The 18092-nt window shown below is 45.2% G+C and overlaps 1 non-coding gene across 1 annotated transcript; it reads left to right on the plus strand.

Moving 5' to 3' along the window:
- The first annotated feature begins 6171 nt into the window (after positions 1–6171).
- trnat-ugu (transfer RNA threonine (anticodon UGU)) lies at positions 6172–6267 on the plus strand. Its single transcript has 2 exons — positions 6172–6210; positions 6231–6267. It is a non-coding gene; the product is annotated as a tRNA-Thr (tRNA).
- Positions 6268–18092: the final 11825 nt, after the last annotated feature.

An 18092-nucleotide genomic window follows, 5' to 3' on the forward strand; every position in this document is an offset into this window, starting at 1 on the left:
TTGCAATGCCAGGGTTGTGGGTTCAATTCCCACGGGGGGCCATGTATGAAATGTATGCATTCACTACTGTAAGTCGCTTTGGATAAGAGCGTCTGCTAAATGACTAAAAATGTAAATGTAAAAAATATGGCACCACAACAAACCTGCCAAGAGAGGGCTGCCCACCAGTGGCCACTTCCTGCATGGAATCTTCTCAGGTTTTGGCCTGCCATTTGAGTTCTGTTATACTCACAGACACCATTCAAACAGTTTTAGAAACTTTAGGGTGTTTTCTATCCAAAGCCAATAATGATATGCATATTCTAGTTACTGGGCAGGAGTAGTAACCAGATTAAATCGGGTACGTTTTTTATCCGGCCGTGTCAATACTGCCCCCTAGCCCTAACAGGTTAAAATAATTGTTATGTATTCTGTCAACGTTTATTGTGAGTAATTTAGTAAATTCACCGGAAGTTTTCAGTGGGTATGCTAGTTCTGAATGTTACATGCTAATGTAAAAAGCAGGTTTTTGATATAAATATGAACTTGATTGAACAAAACATGCATGTATTGTATAACATAATGTCCTAGGAGTGTCATCCGAAGAAGATCATCAAAGGTTAGTGCTGCATTTAGCTGTGTTTTGGGTATTTGTGATGCATGCTAGTTGCTTGGAAATGGCTGTGTGTTTTTTTTGTGTCTATGTACTCTCCTAACATGATCTAATGTTTGGCTTTTGCTGTAAAGCCTTTTGGAAATTGGACAACGTGGTTCGATTCAGGAGAAGTGTATCTATAAAATGGTGTAAAATAGTCCTATGTTTGAGAACTTTGAATTATGACATTTTGTGGTTTTAAATTTGGCGCTCTGATTTGTCACTGGCTGTTTTGTCCCCTAGAGAGGTTAACACATTTAAATGTCTTACTCACGTTGGCCACAGAGAAGGAGAGCCCACAGTCCTCTTTGGTCGCTGGCACTGTATTATCCTCAAAGCGGGCAAAGAAGGTGTTTAGTTTGTCTGGAAGCAAGACGTCGGTGTCCAAGGCTGGTTTTCTTTTTGTAGTCCGTGACTTTCTGTAGACACTGCCACATACGTCTTGTGTTTGAGCCATTGAATTGCGACTCCACTTTGTCTCTATACTGACGCTTTGCTTGTTTAATTGCCTTGCGGAGAGAAAAACTACACTATTTGTATTCGGCCATATTCCCAGTCACGCGCTTTCAGTTTTGCGCAAATCAAATCAAATTGTATTTGTCACATACACATGGTTAGCAGATGTTAATTAGAGTGTAGCGAAATGCTTGTGCTTCTAGTTCTGACCGTGTATCTAACAAGTAATCTAACTTAACAATTTCACAACAACTACCTTATACACACAAGTGTAAAGGAATGAATGAGAATATGTACATAAAAATAAAAATATATGAATGAGCGATGGCCGAACGGCATAGGCAAGATGCAGTAGATGGTATGGAGTACAGTATATACATATGAGATATGTAATGTAGGGTATGTAAACATTATATAAAGTGGCATTGTTTAAAGTGGCTAGTGATACATTTATTACATCCAATTTTTAATTATTAACCTGTTGGGTCTAGGGGGCAGCATTTGCACGTCTGGATAAAAAAAATGTACCCGATTTAATCTGGTTACTAATCCTACCCAGTAACTAGAATATGCATATACTTATTATATATGGATAGAAAACACTCTAAAGTTTCCAAAACTGTTTGAATGGTGTCTGTGAGTATAACAGAACTCATTTGGCAGGCAAAACCCTGAGACATTTTCTGACAGGAAGTGGATACCTGATGTGTTGTATTGACTTTAAACCTCTCCCATTGAAAAACACAGGGGTTTAGGAATATTTTGGCACTTCCTATTGCTTCCACTAGATGTCACCAGCCTTTACAAAGTGTTTTGAGTCTTCTGGAGGGAGATCTGACCGAACAAGAGCCATGGAACGGTGATGTCCCATTAGACACCTGGCGCGCTACTTCATGTTGGGTACCCTCGTTCCAATACGTTATAAAAGGCTATGCATTCGTCCACCTTGAATATTATTCATGTTCTGGTTAAAAAAGGCCCTAATGATTTATGCTATACAACGTTTGACATGTTTGAACGAACGGAAATATATTTTTTCCCCTCGTTCATGACGAGAAGTCCGGCTGGCTTACATCATGTGCTAACGAGACGGAGATTTTTGGACATAAATGATGAGCTTTTTTGAACAAAACTACATTCGTTATGGACCTGTGATACCTGGAAGTGACATCTGATGAAGAGAATCAAAGGTAATGGATTATTTACATAGTATTTTCGATTTTAGATCTCCCCAACATGACGTCTAGTCTGTATCGCAACGCGTATTTTTCTGGGCACAGTGCTCAGATTATTGCAAAGTGTGATTTCCCAGTAAGGTTATTTTTAAATCTGGCAAGTTGATTGCGTTCAAAAGATGTAAATCTATAATTCTTTAAATGACAATATAATATTTTACCAATGTTTTCTAATTTTAATTATTTAATTTGTGACGCTGACTTGACTGCCGGTTATTGGAGGGAAACGATTTCCTCAACATCAATGCCATAGTAAAACGCTGTTTTTGTATATAAATATGAACTTGATAGAACTAAAAATGCATGCATTGTCTAACATAATGTCCTAGGAGTGTCATCTGATGGAGATTGTAAAAGGTTAGTGTATCATTTTAGCTGGTTTTATGGTTTTGGTGACCCTGTCTTTGACTTGACAAAACATTACACACAACTCTTGTAAATGTACTGTCCTAACATACTCTAAATTTATGCTTTCGCCGTAAAACCTTTTTGAAATCGTAAAACGTGGTTAGATTAAGGAGATGTTTATCTTTCAAATGGTGTAACATAGTTGTATTTTTGAAAAATTTGAATTTTGACATTTATTTGGATTCAAATTTGCCGCTCTTGAAATGCACCTGCTGTTGATGGAGTGCACCACAGGTGGCACGCTAGCGTCCCACCTAGCCCCAAGAGTTAAGTGGCCAGAGATTTGAGTCAGTATGTTGGCAGCAGCCACTCAATGTTAGTGATGGCTGTTTAACAGTCTGATGGCCTTGAGATAGAAGCTGTTTTTCAGTCTCTCGGTCCCTGCTTTGATGCACATGTACTGACCTCACCTTCTAGACGATAGCGGGGTGAACAGGCAGTGGCAGGGGTGGTTGTTGTCCTTGATGATCTTTTTGGCCTTCCTGTGACATCGGGTGCTGTAGGTGTCCTGAAGGGCAGGTAGTTTGCCCCCGGTGATGCGTTGTGCAGACCTCACTACACTCTGGAGAGCCTTACGGTTGTGGGCGGCGCAGTTGCCGTACCAGGCGGTGATATAGCCCGACAGGATGCTCTCCATTGTGCATCTGTAAAAGTTCTTCAGCCTCCTGAGGTTGAAGAGGCGATGCTGCGCCTTCTTCACCACGCTGTCTGTGTGGGTGGACCATTTCAGTTTGTCAGTGATATGTACGCAGAGGAACTTAAAACTTTCCACCTTCTCCACTACTGTCCCGTCAATGTGGATAGGGGGTGCTCCCTCTGCTGTTTCCTGAAGTCCACGATCATCTCCTTTGTTTTGTTGACATTGAGTGTGAGGTTATTTTCCTGACACCACACTCCGAGGGCCCTCACCTCCTCCCTGTAGGCCGTCTTGTCGTTGTTGGTAATCAAGCCTACCACTGTAGTGTCGTCTGCAAACTTGATGATTGAGTTGGAGGCGTGCATGGCCACACAGTCGTGGGTGAACAGGGAGTACAGGAGAGGGCTGAGAACGCACCCTTGTCGGGCCCCAGTGTTGAGGATCAGCGGGTTGGAGATGTTGTTACCTACCCTCACCACCTGGGGGCTGCCCGTCAGGAAGTCCAGGACCCAGTTGCACAGGGCGGGGTCGAAACCCAGGGTCTCGACCCCGCCCGAGCTTAATGACAAGTTTGGAGGGTACTATGGTGTTAAATGCTGAGCTGTATTCAATGAACAGCATTCTTACATAGGTATTCCTCTTGTCCAGATGGGTTAGGGCAGTGTGCAGTGTGATTGCGTCGTCTGTGGATCTATTGGGGCGGTTAGCAAATTGGAGTGGGTCTAGGGTGTCAGGTAAGCTGGAGGTGATATGGTCCTTGACTAGTCTCTCAAAGCACTTCATGATGACAGAAGTGAGTGCTACGGGGCGATAGTCATTTAGCTCAGTTACTTTAGCTTTCTTGGGAACAGGAACAAGAATAGGCCCTGGTCTAAAATAGTACACTATGGGCCCTGTTCTAAAGTAGTGCACTATGGGCTCTGGTCTAAAGTAGTGCACTATCTAGGGTAGGTTTTAATAGTCACATAGTGCACTACTTTAGACCAGAGCCTATAGCTCTGGGAGGAAACATAACTTTTCAGGTCTCAGGAAAGATTATCACATGGACATAGTTCACTGAATGACATACTACACATGGACATAGTTCACTGAATGACATACTACACATGGACACAGTTCACTGAATGACATACTACACATGGACATAGTTCACTGAATGACGTACTACACATGGACATAGTTCACTGAATGACATACTACACATGGACATAGTTCACTGAATGACATACTACACATGGACATAGTTCACTGAATGACATACTACACATGGACATAGTTCACTGAATGACATACTACACATGGACATAGTTCACTGAATGACATACTACACATGGACACAGTTCACTGAATGACATACTACACATGGACATAGTTCACTGAATGACATACTACACATGGACATAGTTCACTGAATGACATACTACACATGGACATAGTTCACTGAATGACATACTACACATGGACATAGTTCACTGAATGACATACTACACATGGACACAGTTCACTGAATGACATACTACACATGAACACAGTTCACTGAATGACGTACTACACATGGACATAGTTCACTGAATGACGTACTACACATGAACATAGTTCACTTGTAACGATCGTCGTAGAGAGGTGACCAAGATGCAGCGTGGCAAAGTGTTCATGATTATTAATTGAAATCAAACAAACACTTGAACAAAGATAACAAAGGGAAACGAAAACGCACAGTTCTGTCAGGTACAGAAACACAAAACAGAAAACAACTACCCACCAACACAGGTGGGAAAAGGCTGCCTAAGTATGGTTCCCAATCAGAGACAACGATAGACAGCTGCCTCTGATTGGAAACCATACCTGGCCAAAACATAGAAATATAATGACATAGAATGCCCACTCCACACCCTGACCTAACAAAATAGAGAAATAAACCGTCTCTCTCAGGTCAGGGCGTGACAGTACCCCCCCCAAAGGTGCGGACTCCCGGCCGCAAACCTGAACCTATAGGGGAGGGTCCGGGTGGGCATCTAATTCTTGGCGGCGGCTCTGGTTCAGGGCGTAGCCCCCACTCCACCCGCTGATCCCCCTGCTTCTGTGTCGCCGGAGGAACCAGACCGTGGATCATCGCCGAAGACTCTGGGCTGCAGGCCGCCGCTGGAGACTCCGGGCTGCAGGCTGTCTCAGGAGGTTCCGTACTGGGGACCGTCGCTACAGGCTCCATGCCATTGATCATCGCTACAGGCTCCGCACCATGGATCACCACTGGAGGCTTTGTGCCATGGATCATCACTGGAGGCTCCGCGCCATGGATTATCACTGGAGGCTTCGTGCCATGGATCATCTCTACAGGCGCCGGGCCATGGATCATCCCTACAGGCTTCTTGCCATAGATTATCCCTACAGGCTCCGGGCCATGGATTATCACTGCAGGCTTCGTGCCATGGATCTTCCCTACAGGCTTCTTGCCATGGATTATCACTTGAGGCTCCGGGCCATGGATTATCACTGGAGGCTTCGTGCCATGGATCATCACTGGAGGCTTCGTGCCATGGATCATCACTGGAGGCTTCGTGCCATGGATCATCACTGGAGGCTTCGTGCCTTGGATCATCACTGGAGGCTTCGGACCATGGATCATCACTGGAGGCTTCGTGCCATGGATCATCACTGGAGGCTTCTTACGTGGAGCCGGAACGGGTCTCACCGGACTGAGGAGACATACTGACAGCCTGGTACGTGGAGCAGGCACAGGGCGTACCAGGCTGAATAGACTCACTGGAGGGAGAGTGCGAGGAGCAGGCACAGGATGTACTGGTTCCCTGTGGCTCAGTTGGTAGAGCATGGTGTTTGTAACGCCAGCATGGTGTGTGCAACGCCAGGGTTGTGGGTTCAATTCCCACGGGGGGCCAGTACAAAAAAAAAATGCATGAAAATGAAATGTATGCATTCACTACTGTAAGTCGCTCTGGATAAGAGTGTCTGCTAAATGACTAAAATGAAAAATGTACTGGGCTGTGGAGGCACACTGGAGGGAGAGTGCGAGGAGCAGGCACACGCTAAGCACGGGGAGTTGGCTCAGGTCTCAACCCTAACTCTGCCAATCTACCCGTGTGCCCCCCCAAAAAAAGATTTGGGGGCTGCCTCTCATGCTTCCGTCCTTGCCGAGCTAGTTCCTCTCTCGCTGCCTTCACCTGCTTCCCCGGCAGGCTTCTGTATCTCTCCAATACTTGACCTAAAGTCCAGTCTATCCTCTCCTCCAACTCCTCCAGAGACCAGGAATCCATCTCCTCCCGTGCACGCTGCTTGATCCAGTTGTGGTGGGTAGTTCTGTAACGATCGTCGTAGAGAGGTGACCAAGATGCAGCATGGCACGTGTTCATGATTATTTATTTAAATTAAACAAACACTTGAACAAAGATAACAAAGGGAAACGAAAACGCACAGTTCTGTCAGGTACAGAAACACAAAACAGAAAACAACTACCCACCAACACAGGTGGGAAAAGGCTGCCTAAGTATGGTTCCCAATCAGAGACAACGATAGACAGCTGCCTCTGATTGGAAACCATACCTGGCCAAAACATAGAAATATAATGACATAGAATGCCCACTCCACACCCTGACCTAACAAAATAGAGAAATAAACCGTCTCTCTCAGGTCAGGGCGTGACAATCACTGAATGACATACTACACATGGACATACTGAATGACATACTACACATGGACACAGTTCACTGAATGACATACTACACATGGACACAGTTCACTGAATGACATACTACACATGGGCATAGTTCACTGAATGGGGGGTGACTGAGGTCCTCCTGCTGTTCACGACACGACAGCACACTTAGTTTCACTGCCAGATAGTGCACTTCCTGTGAATTAACGCTTGTTTGGCCAAGGATTAAAACTGAACAGGCGTACAGCATATGAAAACTGCTTCAGTGTTTGTGACTACTTTATAATGAAATTGCAAAGGGATCAATGCATTTTATTGTATCAATTAAATCTTTAATTGCATTGTCCCATGTATATGCATGTATGGTCAACCAACATACCATATTATGAGTTTATTAAGTGAGCCACTATACAGGGGTGAAAATCTGATATCAACTTTGGAGGGGACAATTACATGAAATTTTCTCAAGAGCAATTCCTGAGGGGGACACCAAAAGTTGTGCTGTAACACATAGCCTACATTGTAATATGGTAAATGTATATTGAGGAACCAAAGAAATAAGGTGTTTGCCGTACTCCTAACTACCGGTACCCAAAACTACACAACTAATCACAACAGCAATACCATTGCCTTTAAACAAATCTTAGTTCAGTCACCAGTTTAAGTTGAGAGTGGGGGTATCCATGGCATTTTCCAATTATGTTCCTATTTTACAAGTCAAAAAAATTGAGAACCTTTCATAATGTTGCCAAACAAAGACTCAACCAACTTACCTGAGACTCCCTGTCTCTGCCAGTCTGTCCCTGCATATCTGTCCCCAACTCTGCTGTCTGTGTGCCATCTGTTGCCTGCTCTGCCTAATGACATCATTGTGAAACATTTCCATTAGAATTTCATTTCTTTCTTATGAACATTTTATCAACTAGTCTTTGAGATATTAGGCTACTAGGGTTCTTACTATGCGTTTTGGTGTATTGAAAAATACTCTGATGTCCGTCTTTTATTTTTCTGCCATTTTTCTACCTGGCTGGCTGGCTACACACACAGTGTGTAGGTTATTTACAGTAGGAGATGGGCTTCTATCATCTTCAATCATTCTATTTGGGCTTCGATCTAAAAGGTAGCTAGCAAATGTGAAACGGATTAAAATGACAAGAGTTGACAGCTGTATGAGTTCACCATTTACACAACATATGCTGCAACCTTTTGTAATTTTAATAGTTTGTTTCATATTGGCTGGCTTCCAACAATAGCTGAATTTGCAAAGCTAGCGAGCACCAATTCAGTTTCAGTGGTGTTTGCTATAATCTTTGCTACCCGGGTTACATAAAGGTGAAATAAAATAAATAAATAAAAGTTCCCTTGCGACAATTTAGCTTTTGCAACGAGACCATTAAATATATTTAAGACAATGGTAGAAGAGAGTGTAGTTCTGTTCAGTTTGGATCTTGGAATAAATTGACGATAGCAAAGATTCCATCTTTGACGACGCCACATAAATGGAATAGGTACTAGCTAGCTTAATAGTTAATATTTGCGCGCTAGCTCTGCATATTCAGCTAGTGTGTGTGCGCGATTGACTGGATTAACCTCACGTCAGTTACGTGCATTGAGTGCCTTTCAGACAGTAGATATGACCTCTCTGTTACCTTGCCAACTAAGGAACTGGCAGTGGATCAAACCATTGTGAGGCAAAGGGTGGGGGGGGGGTCGCAATCTTTTGAAACTTAAAAACGCGCTATTAAGTGTCTATAATCAGCACAATTGCTTTCATTGCGTATTATTAATATTATTTAAATTACATAGTTATGTTTCAGTGATATATTGGGGGGGACAAATCATATTTTTCCCAGGATGGGGGAGTCGTGTCCCCCCCGTCCCCCCCGGGATTTCCGCCCCTGCCACTATATATTTATCTATAATGATGAAATGGTAACATTTACTTTGTATCTCTAAAGCTATCCATTATCCAAATATTGTCCATATAGTTTGGATTGTGCATGAGGTCTTACTGCAACCATTCCACAGTGTAGGGAGGACTACGTGATATGATGTTTTCCCCTGCACACATTTGGATGAATGGACAAATAATTATTTCCATGCCGTCATGAATCTATCAACAACAGCCAGACTAGATCCCCTCCCTCACCCTTCTCCTCCCTCTTCCTCCCCTGTCTCCTAGGTCACCATCCAAGATGAGGAATCACCCTCATTTACACTCCTTTCAGAGACAGAACTCATTGATTCATATGATGGATACACTAATAAGCCACACTAATATGATAAACGCAATTTAGGCTTCATACAATAGATAGGCCTACAGCATTAAAAAATGCAATTTCCTATCGGCAACCACATCCACGTCCTCCTAGGATGACACCACATCCACGTCCTCCTCAGGATGACACCACATCCACGTCCTCCTAGGATGACACCACATCCACGTCCTCTCAGGATGACACCACATCCACGTCCTCCTAGGATGACACCACATCCACGTCCTCCTAGGATGACACCACATCCACGTCCTCCTAGGATGACACCACATCCACGTCCTCCTAGGACGACACCACATCCACGTCCTCTCAGGATGACACCACATCCACGTCCTCTCAGGGTGACACCACATCCACGTCCTCTTAGGATGACACCACATCCACGTCCTCCTAGCATGACACCACATCCACGTCCTCCCAGGATGACACCACATCCACTTCCTCTCAGGATGACACCACATCCACGTCCTCCCAGGATGACACCACATCCACATCCTCCTATGATGACACCACATCCACGTCCTCTTAGCATGACACCACATCCACTTCCTCCTAGGATGACACCACATCCACGTCCTCTCAGGATGACACCACATCCACGTCCTCCTAGGATGACACCACATCCACGTCCTCTCAGGATGACACCACATCCAGGTCCTCTCAGGATGACACCACATCCACATCCTCCTAGGATGACACCACATCCATGTCCTCTCAGGATGACACCACATCCACATCCTCCTAGGATGACACCACATCCACGTCCTCTCAGGATGACACCAAATCCACTTCCTCCCAGGATGACACCACATCCACATCCTCCTAGGATGACACCACATCCACGTCCTCCTAGGATGACACCACATCCACGTCCTCTCAGGATGACACCACATCCACGTCCTCCTAGGATGACACCACATCCACGTCCTCTCAGGATGACACCACATCCACGTCCTCTCAGGATGACACCACATCCACGTCCTTGTAGGATGACACCACATCCACGTCCTCTCAGGATGACACCACATCCACGTCCTCCTAGGATGACACCATATCCACTTCCTCCTAGGATGACACCACATCCATGTCCTTTTCTTTTAGGATGACACCACATCCACGTCCTCCTAGGATGACACCACATCCATGTCCTGTTAGGATGACACCACATCCACGTCCTCCCAGGATGACACCACATCCACTTCCTCTCAGGATGACACCACATCCACGTCCTCTCAGGATGACACCACATCCACTTCCTCCTATGATGACACCACATCCACGTCCTCCTAGGATGACACCACATCCACGTCCTCCTAGGATGACACCACATCCACGTCCTCCTAGGATGACACCACATCCACATCCTCCTAGGATGACACCACATCCACGTCCTCCTAGGATGACACCACATCCACGTCCTCCTAGGATGACTCCACATCCACATCCTCCTTAGGATGACACCACATCCACGTCCTCCCGGTATGACACCACATCCACGTCCTCCTAGGATGACACCACATCCATGTCCTCCTGGGATGACACCGCATCCACGTCCTCCTTGGATGACACCACATCCACGTCCTCCTAGGATGACACCACATCCACGTCCTCCCAGGATGACACCACATCCACGTCCTCCTAGGATGACACCACATCCACGTCCTCTCAGGATGACACCACATCCACGTCCCTAGATGACACCACATCCACCCTTAGATGACACCACATCCACGTCCTCCAGGATGACACCACATCCACGTCCTCCTAGGATGACACCACATCCACGTCCTCTCAGGATGACACCACATCCACGTCCTCCTAGGATGACACCACATCCACGTCCTCTTAGGATGACACCACATCCACGTCCTCCTAGGATGACACCACATCCACGTCCTCCTAGGATGACACCACATCCACGTCCTCTAGGATGACACCACATCCACGTCCTCCCAGGATGACACCACATCCACGTCCTCCTCAGGATGACACCACATCCACGTCCTCCTAGGATGACACCACATCCACGTCCTCTCAGGATGACACCACATCCACGTCCTCCTAGGATGACACCACATTTCCACATCCTCCTCAGGATGACACCACATCCACTCCTCCTAGGATGACACACATCCGTCCTTAGGATGACACCACATCCACATCCTCCTAGGATGACACCACATCCACGTCCTCCAGGATGACACCACATCCACGTCCTCCCAGGATGACACCACATCCACGTCCTCCTAGGATGACACCACATCCACGTCCTCCTAGGATGACACCACATCCACGTCCTCCTCAGGATGACACCACATCCACGTCCTCCTAGGATGACACCACATCCACGTCCTCCAGGATGACACCACATCCACGTCCTCCCAGGATGACACCACATCCACTCCTTAGGATGACACCACATCCACGTCCTCCAGGATGACACCACATCCACGTCCTCCTAGGATGACACCACATCCACGTCCTCTCAGGATGACACCACATCCACGTCCTCCTAGGATGACACCACATCCACGTCCTCCTAGGATGACACCACATCCACTTCCTCCTAGGATGACACCACATCCACCCTAGATGACACCACATCCACTCCTCCAGGATGACACCACATCCACGTCCTCCTAGGATGACACCACATCCACGTCCTCCTAGGATGACACCACATCCACGTCCTCCCAGGATGACACCACATCCACGTCCTCCTAGGATGACAAAACTCCACTCCCCTGTTTTGCATTTTAGGCTGCGTCCCTATTGGCCCTGGTCTAAAGTATTTGCCTGCATAGGGAATAGGGGGCCATTTGGGACTCAAGCCTAAGAGTCTCACTCCGCAGGCAGGACCATCAAACACTACCAGAACCACTGGTCAGTTAACCATGTCTAATTATATATCAAGGGTGAACAGTGAGGGGTGAACAGTGAAGGGTGAACAGCGAGGTGTCAACTGCGAGGGGTGAACAGCGAGGGGTGAACAGCGAGGGGTGAACAGCGAGGGGTGAACAGCGAGGGGTGTAAATTCTCCCCCAGGAGCTGAGTATAATGTTCTCCCCAGGTAAAGTGGGAGGGGTGAAGTTCTCAGGTGGGAGGAGCTAACAGGTAAAGTGGGAGGGGCGAAGTTCTCCGGTGGGAGGAGCTAACAGGTAAAGTGGGGGGTTGAAATTCTCAGGTGGGAGGAGCTAACAGGTAAAGTGGGGGGTTGAAATTCTCAGGTGGGAGGAGCTAACAAGTCTTCTGGTCTCATGTGGGAGGAGCTAACACAGGTCTTCTGGTCTCATGTGGGAGGAGCTAACACAGGTCTTCTGGTCTCATGTGGGAGGAGCTAACACAGGTCTTCTGGTCTCATGTGGGAGGAGCTAACACAGGTCTTCTGGTCTCTGTCAAGGTTACTTTTTTAAATATATTTTTATTACATTTATTTAACTAGGCAACTCAGTTAAGAACAAATTCTTATTTACAATGACGGCCTAGGAACAGTGGGTTAACTGCCTTGTTCAGGGGCAGAATGACAGAGTTTTACCTTGTCAGCTCCGGGATTCGATCAAGCTTGTCCAACGCTCTAACCACTAGGCTACCTGCCGCCCAGTAACTAATCACACGAGTTCATGTCTCCATTTAGCCCAGCAGTTTAGACACATTCTGTGATGTGAAATACTGACAGCTGTACATGTTACTTACTAGCTGTTCTATTCATACAGCAAGTATCCTTTTGTAATTACAGTGGCTTGCGAAAGTATTCACCCCCTTGGCATTTTTCCTATTTTGTTGCATTACAACCTGGAATTAAAATTAATTTTGGGGGGGTTTGTATCATTTGATTTACATAATATGCCTTCCACTTTGAAGAAGCAAAATACGTTGTATTGTGAAACAAACAAGAAATAATAGAAGGAAAACAGCAAACTTGAGCGTGCTTAAAACCTCTCTAGGGTAGGGGGCAGTATTTTCATGGCCGGATGACAAACGTACCCAAATTAAACGGCCTACTACTCGGGCCCAGGAACTAGAATATGCAGAAAACAATCTGAAGTTTCTAAAACTGTTTGAATGATGTCTGTGAGTATAACAGAACTCATATGGCAGGCAAAATCCTGAGAAAAACCTAACCGGGAAGTGAGAATTCTGGTGCTTGTAGTCCTTTCAAGTCCTTGCCTTTCTAACAGACAGTGAGTTAGGGTTCATTTTGCACTTCCTAAGGCTTCCACTAGATGTCAACAGTCTTTAGAAAGTTGTTTGAGTCGTCTATGATGAACAGAGACCGAATGAGAAGGCTGAGAAGTTGGTGACCCCGGGAATGAGACGCGCATTCACGCGAGGTAGCTCCACGTTCCAAAACGTTTTTCAAGACACTGGTTTCGTCCGATTGGATTATTACTGAATCTTCACGTTCTAAAGGCCCTAAAGATGCTTTACAACGTTTGACATGTTTGAACGAACATAAATAGATTTTTTTTTTACTTTTCTTCGTGACATTTTCCTCGCATGTCCTAGCTGAACTGAACGTGCGAACAACAAGGCGCTATTTGGACATAAATTCTGGAGTTTATCGAACAAAACAACATTTATTGTGGACCTGGGATTCCTGGAAGTGCCTTCTGATGAAGCTTACTAAAGGTAAGCGAATATTTTTAGTTTTATTTATGCTTTTAGATGACTCAAAAATGGCGGCTATCTGTATTGCTTGATGTCTTTTTCTGAGCGCAGTACTCAGATTATTGCAAAGTGTGCTTTCCCAGTAAAGTTATTTTGAAATCAGACAACGTGGTTGGATTCAGGAGATGTTTATCTATAATTCTTTGAATAACAATTTAATATTTTATCAAGGTTTACGAATAGTATTTTTGTAAATCGGTGTGCTGATTCACCAGCAGTTTTGGAGGCAAAATATTTTCTGAACGTCACGAGCCATTGTAAAATGCTGTTTTTGGATATAAATATGAACTTGATCGAACAAAAGAATGCATGTATTGTGTAACATGACGTTCTAGGAGTGTCATCTGGTGAAGATCATCAAAGGTTAGTGCTGCATTTAGCTGTGTTTTGGGTATTTGTGATGCATGCTAGTTGCTTGGAAATGGCTGTGTGGTTTTTTGTGTCTATGTACTCTCCTAACATAATGTAATGTTTTGCTTTCGCTGTAAAGCCTTTTTGAAATTGGACAACGTGGTTCGATTCAGGAGAAGTGTATCTATAAAATGGTGTAAAATAGTCCTATGTTTGAGAACTTTGAATTATGATATTTTGTGGTTTTAAATTTGGCGCTCTGATTTGTCACTGGCTTTTGAATAGTGTGGGACGATTTCATCCCATCTCCCCTAGAGAGGATAACTTTTCAGCCCCCCAAAGGCAATACTTTGTAGAGCCAGCCACCTTTTGCAGCAATTACAGCTGCAAGTCTCTTGGGGTATGTCTCTATAAGCTTGGCACATCTAGCCACTGGGATTTCTACCCGTTCTTCAAGGCAAAACTGCTTCAACTCCTTCAAGTTGGATGGGTTCTGTTGGTGTACAGCAATCTATAAGTCATACCACAGATTCTCAATTGGATTGAGGTCTGGGCTTTGACTAGGCCATTCCAAGACATTTAAATATTTCCCCTTAAAACACTTGAGTGTTGCTTTAGCAGTATGCTTAGGGTCATTGTCCTGCTGGAAGGTGAACCTCCGCCTCAGTCTCAAATCTCTTGAAGACTGAAACAGGTTTCCCTCAAGAATTTCTCTGTATTTAGCGCCATCCATCTGATGAGTTTCCCAGTCCCTGCTGATGAAAAACATACCCACAGCATGATGCTGCCACCACCATGCTTCACTGTGGGGATGGTATTCCAGGGGTGATGAGAAGTGTTGGGTTTGCTCCAGACATAGCGTTTTCCTTGATGGACAAAAAGCTACATTTTAGTCTCACCTGACCAGAGTACCTTCTTCCATATGTTTGGGGAGTCTTCCACATGCCTTTTAGTGAACACCAAACGTGTTATCTTATTTTTTTCTTTAAGCAATGGCTTTTTTCTGGCCACTCTTCCGTAAAGCCAAGCTCTGGAGTGTACGGCTTAAGGTGGTTCTATGGACAGATACTCCAATCTCCGCTGTGGAGCTTTGCAGCTCCTTCAGGGTTATCTTTGGTCTCTTTGTTGCCTCTCTGATTAATGCCCTCCTTGCCTGGTCTGTGAGTTTTGGTGGGCGGCCCTCTCTTGGCAGGTTTGTTGTGGTGCCATATTCTTTCCATTTTTAATAATGTGGGATGTTCAAAGTTTCGGATATTTTTTATAACTCAACCCTGATCTGTACTTCTCCACAGCTTTGTCCCTGACCCTGACCTGTTTGGAGAGCTCCTTGGTCTTCATGGTGCCACTTGCTTAGTGGTGTTGCAGACTCTTTCAGAACAGGTGTATAAATACTGAGATCATGTGACAGGTGGACTTTATTTAACTAATTACGTGACTTCTGAAGGTAATTGGTTGCACCAGATCTTATTTAGGGGCTTCATAGCAAAGGAGGTGAATACATACGCACGCACCACTTTTCCATTGTTTATTTTTTAGAATTTTATTAGTTATTTTTTTCATTTCACTTCACCAAATACATGAAATCCAAATAAAAATCTATTTAAATTACAGGTTGTAATGCAACAAAATAGGAAAAATGCCAAGGGGGGTGAATACTTTTGCAAGGCACTTTAGATCGATTCTGAATAAATTGTGAGACATTGTAGGAACCATGATTTCAAGGCACAGGTTCGAACCAAATATTAGCTCCCCAAACAAGGCATTTTCATTTTGTCAAGTGTTCCACTGTCTGTGCAAGCAGTGCTGATGGGCATCACAACACATCACAACACATCACATCATACCCTGAGCCTTCAGTATCTTAACCACCCCATACAGACGGGCAGCTGGCCAGAAAGATAGAGCGAGAGAGAGGGACGGACGGACGGATAAATAAATAAATGCTGGACTCTCTTCTTTCTCTGGCCCACTGTACTCTGAAGGGCACTAAGAGATTAAACGTGACACTGCACAGCCAGAGTCAACCCATCTGGGCGTTAGGGGGATCATTATCAGCCCTCTCCTCAGCTCTTCTCCAAGGAAGCATCCCAAATTGCACCCTATTCCCTTTACAATGCATTCATTTTGACCAGGTAGTGCACCATAAAGGGAATAGGGTGCCATTTGGGATGTAGCCCTAGATACCTCCAGCCTGTATTCAAACAGTCTGATAGAACGAACCTGTGGCCCATATACCAAAATCAGATTGAAAATACATTGAATGTCAGAGATATTTTCTCTTCTGAAAACTGAGGATGTTAGACTTTCCGAAGTGGTGAGAGGTAGACGGGTGTAGAGAGGGAGGGAGGGGGGAGGGAAGAGAGAGGGAGGAGAGAGGGAGGAAGGAGAGAGGCAGACAGGGAGGGAGGTGGGCTTTAGTCTGAGGGTGATTTCATTTTATCGACAGTCCAAACTCAGGGGGTTTGGTTATTCACGTGGTCCATCACTTGTCTGCCTCAGTCAGGTGTGTATGCCAGGATTCCTCTTGTTACAAAAAGGATTCTCCTCCAACTACCAGCCTAAGGGAGCGTTTTACAATTGCACCATTATTTTAGGTTGATAGTACTGTATGTGCATGCATTTATATTTATGGCCATCCAGAAAATCAATCAAGGGTTTTCAGAACTCCTACTATCTCAGAACAGCTTGAGACTTCAGCCTTGGTCCAAAGAAGAGTGAATCATTTAGATAGCCACTGCAAGAACATGGAGCAGATTGCTCATCTAAAGAAATGTTTGATCGTCCTTTATTCTTTATTCTGGTCCAAGGATATAATTTGTGTTAGAGAGTGAACAGTATGAAATATCTCACAGTATGATGCAATATACTAAATAATAACACAAACAGAAAAAAAGGTTGTAGTGAATATTTGTTTTTATTTCAGCAACTTTCTACTTGATGTCTTGCTTAAGATTGACGTAAAAAAAAAATCCACTGGGGCTGATTTGCTTTATCCTTTCTTGCTGCAGCTTTCTGCTCCCCTGACTGCGGAGTCATTGACACAAATTTTAATCTGACGATTATCTCAGGTGCTATCCCCAGGGCTTGGAAGGCGGCCCCGCTTCACGAAGGTGGTGACCTCAGGTGCTATCCCCAGGGCTTGGAAGGTGGCCCCTCTCCACAAAGGTGGTGACCTCAGGTGTTATCCCATAGGGCTCGGAAGGTGGCCCCTCTCCACAAAGGTGGTGACCTCAGGTGCTATCCCCAGGGCTTGGAAGGTGGCCCCTCTCCACAAAGGTCGTGACCTCAGGTGCTATCCCCAGGGCTTGGAAGGTGGCCCCGCTCCACGAAGGTGGTGACCTCAGGTGCTATCCCCAGGGCTTGGAAGGTGGCCCCTCTCCACGAAGGTGGTGACCTCAGGTGCTATCCCCAGGGCTCGGAAGGCAGCCCCTCTCCACAAAGGTGGTGACCCCTCTGACCTGTCTCGAAATTGTCTTGCCTAGCAAAAATGTTAGAACCATTAATCAACTGTCAGCTTTGATCCTTCCTGGCTACGAGACGTATTCTAAGTGTTCACCAGTCTTGTTTCAGGCCGGGTCATAACCCCATGTCTGCTACAAGCTTGGTGTTAAATGATGTGGTAAAGGGTATGAATGGGAGGAAGCAGAGTACTGCCCTGTTTAATGACATATCCACGGCTTTCAATACTGTTGACCACTCTTTATTGATTCAAAGATTTGTCTGCAATCGGTATGGATCAGGGGTCATGTAATTGGTT

Source organism: Salmo salar, chromosome 20 (genome assembly GCF_965601325.2).
Source record: "Salmo salar chromosome 20, fSalSal1, whole genome shotgun sequence".
NCBI classification, from domain to species: domain Eukaryota; kingdom Metazoa; phylum Chordata; class Actinopteri; order Salmoniformes; family Salmonidae; genus Salmo; species Salmo salar.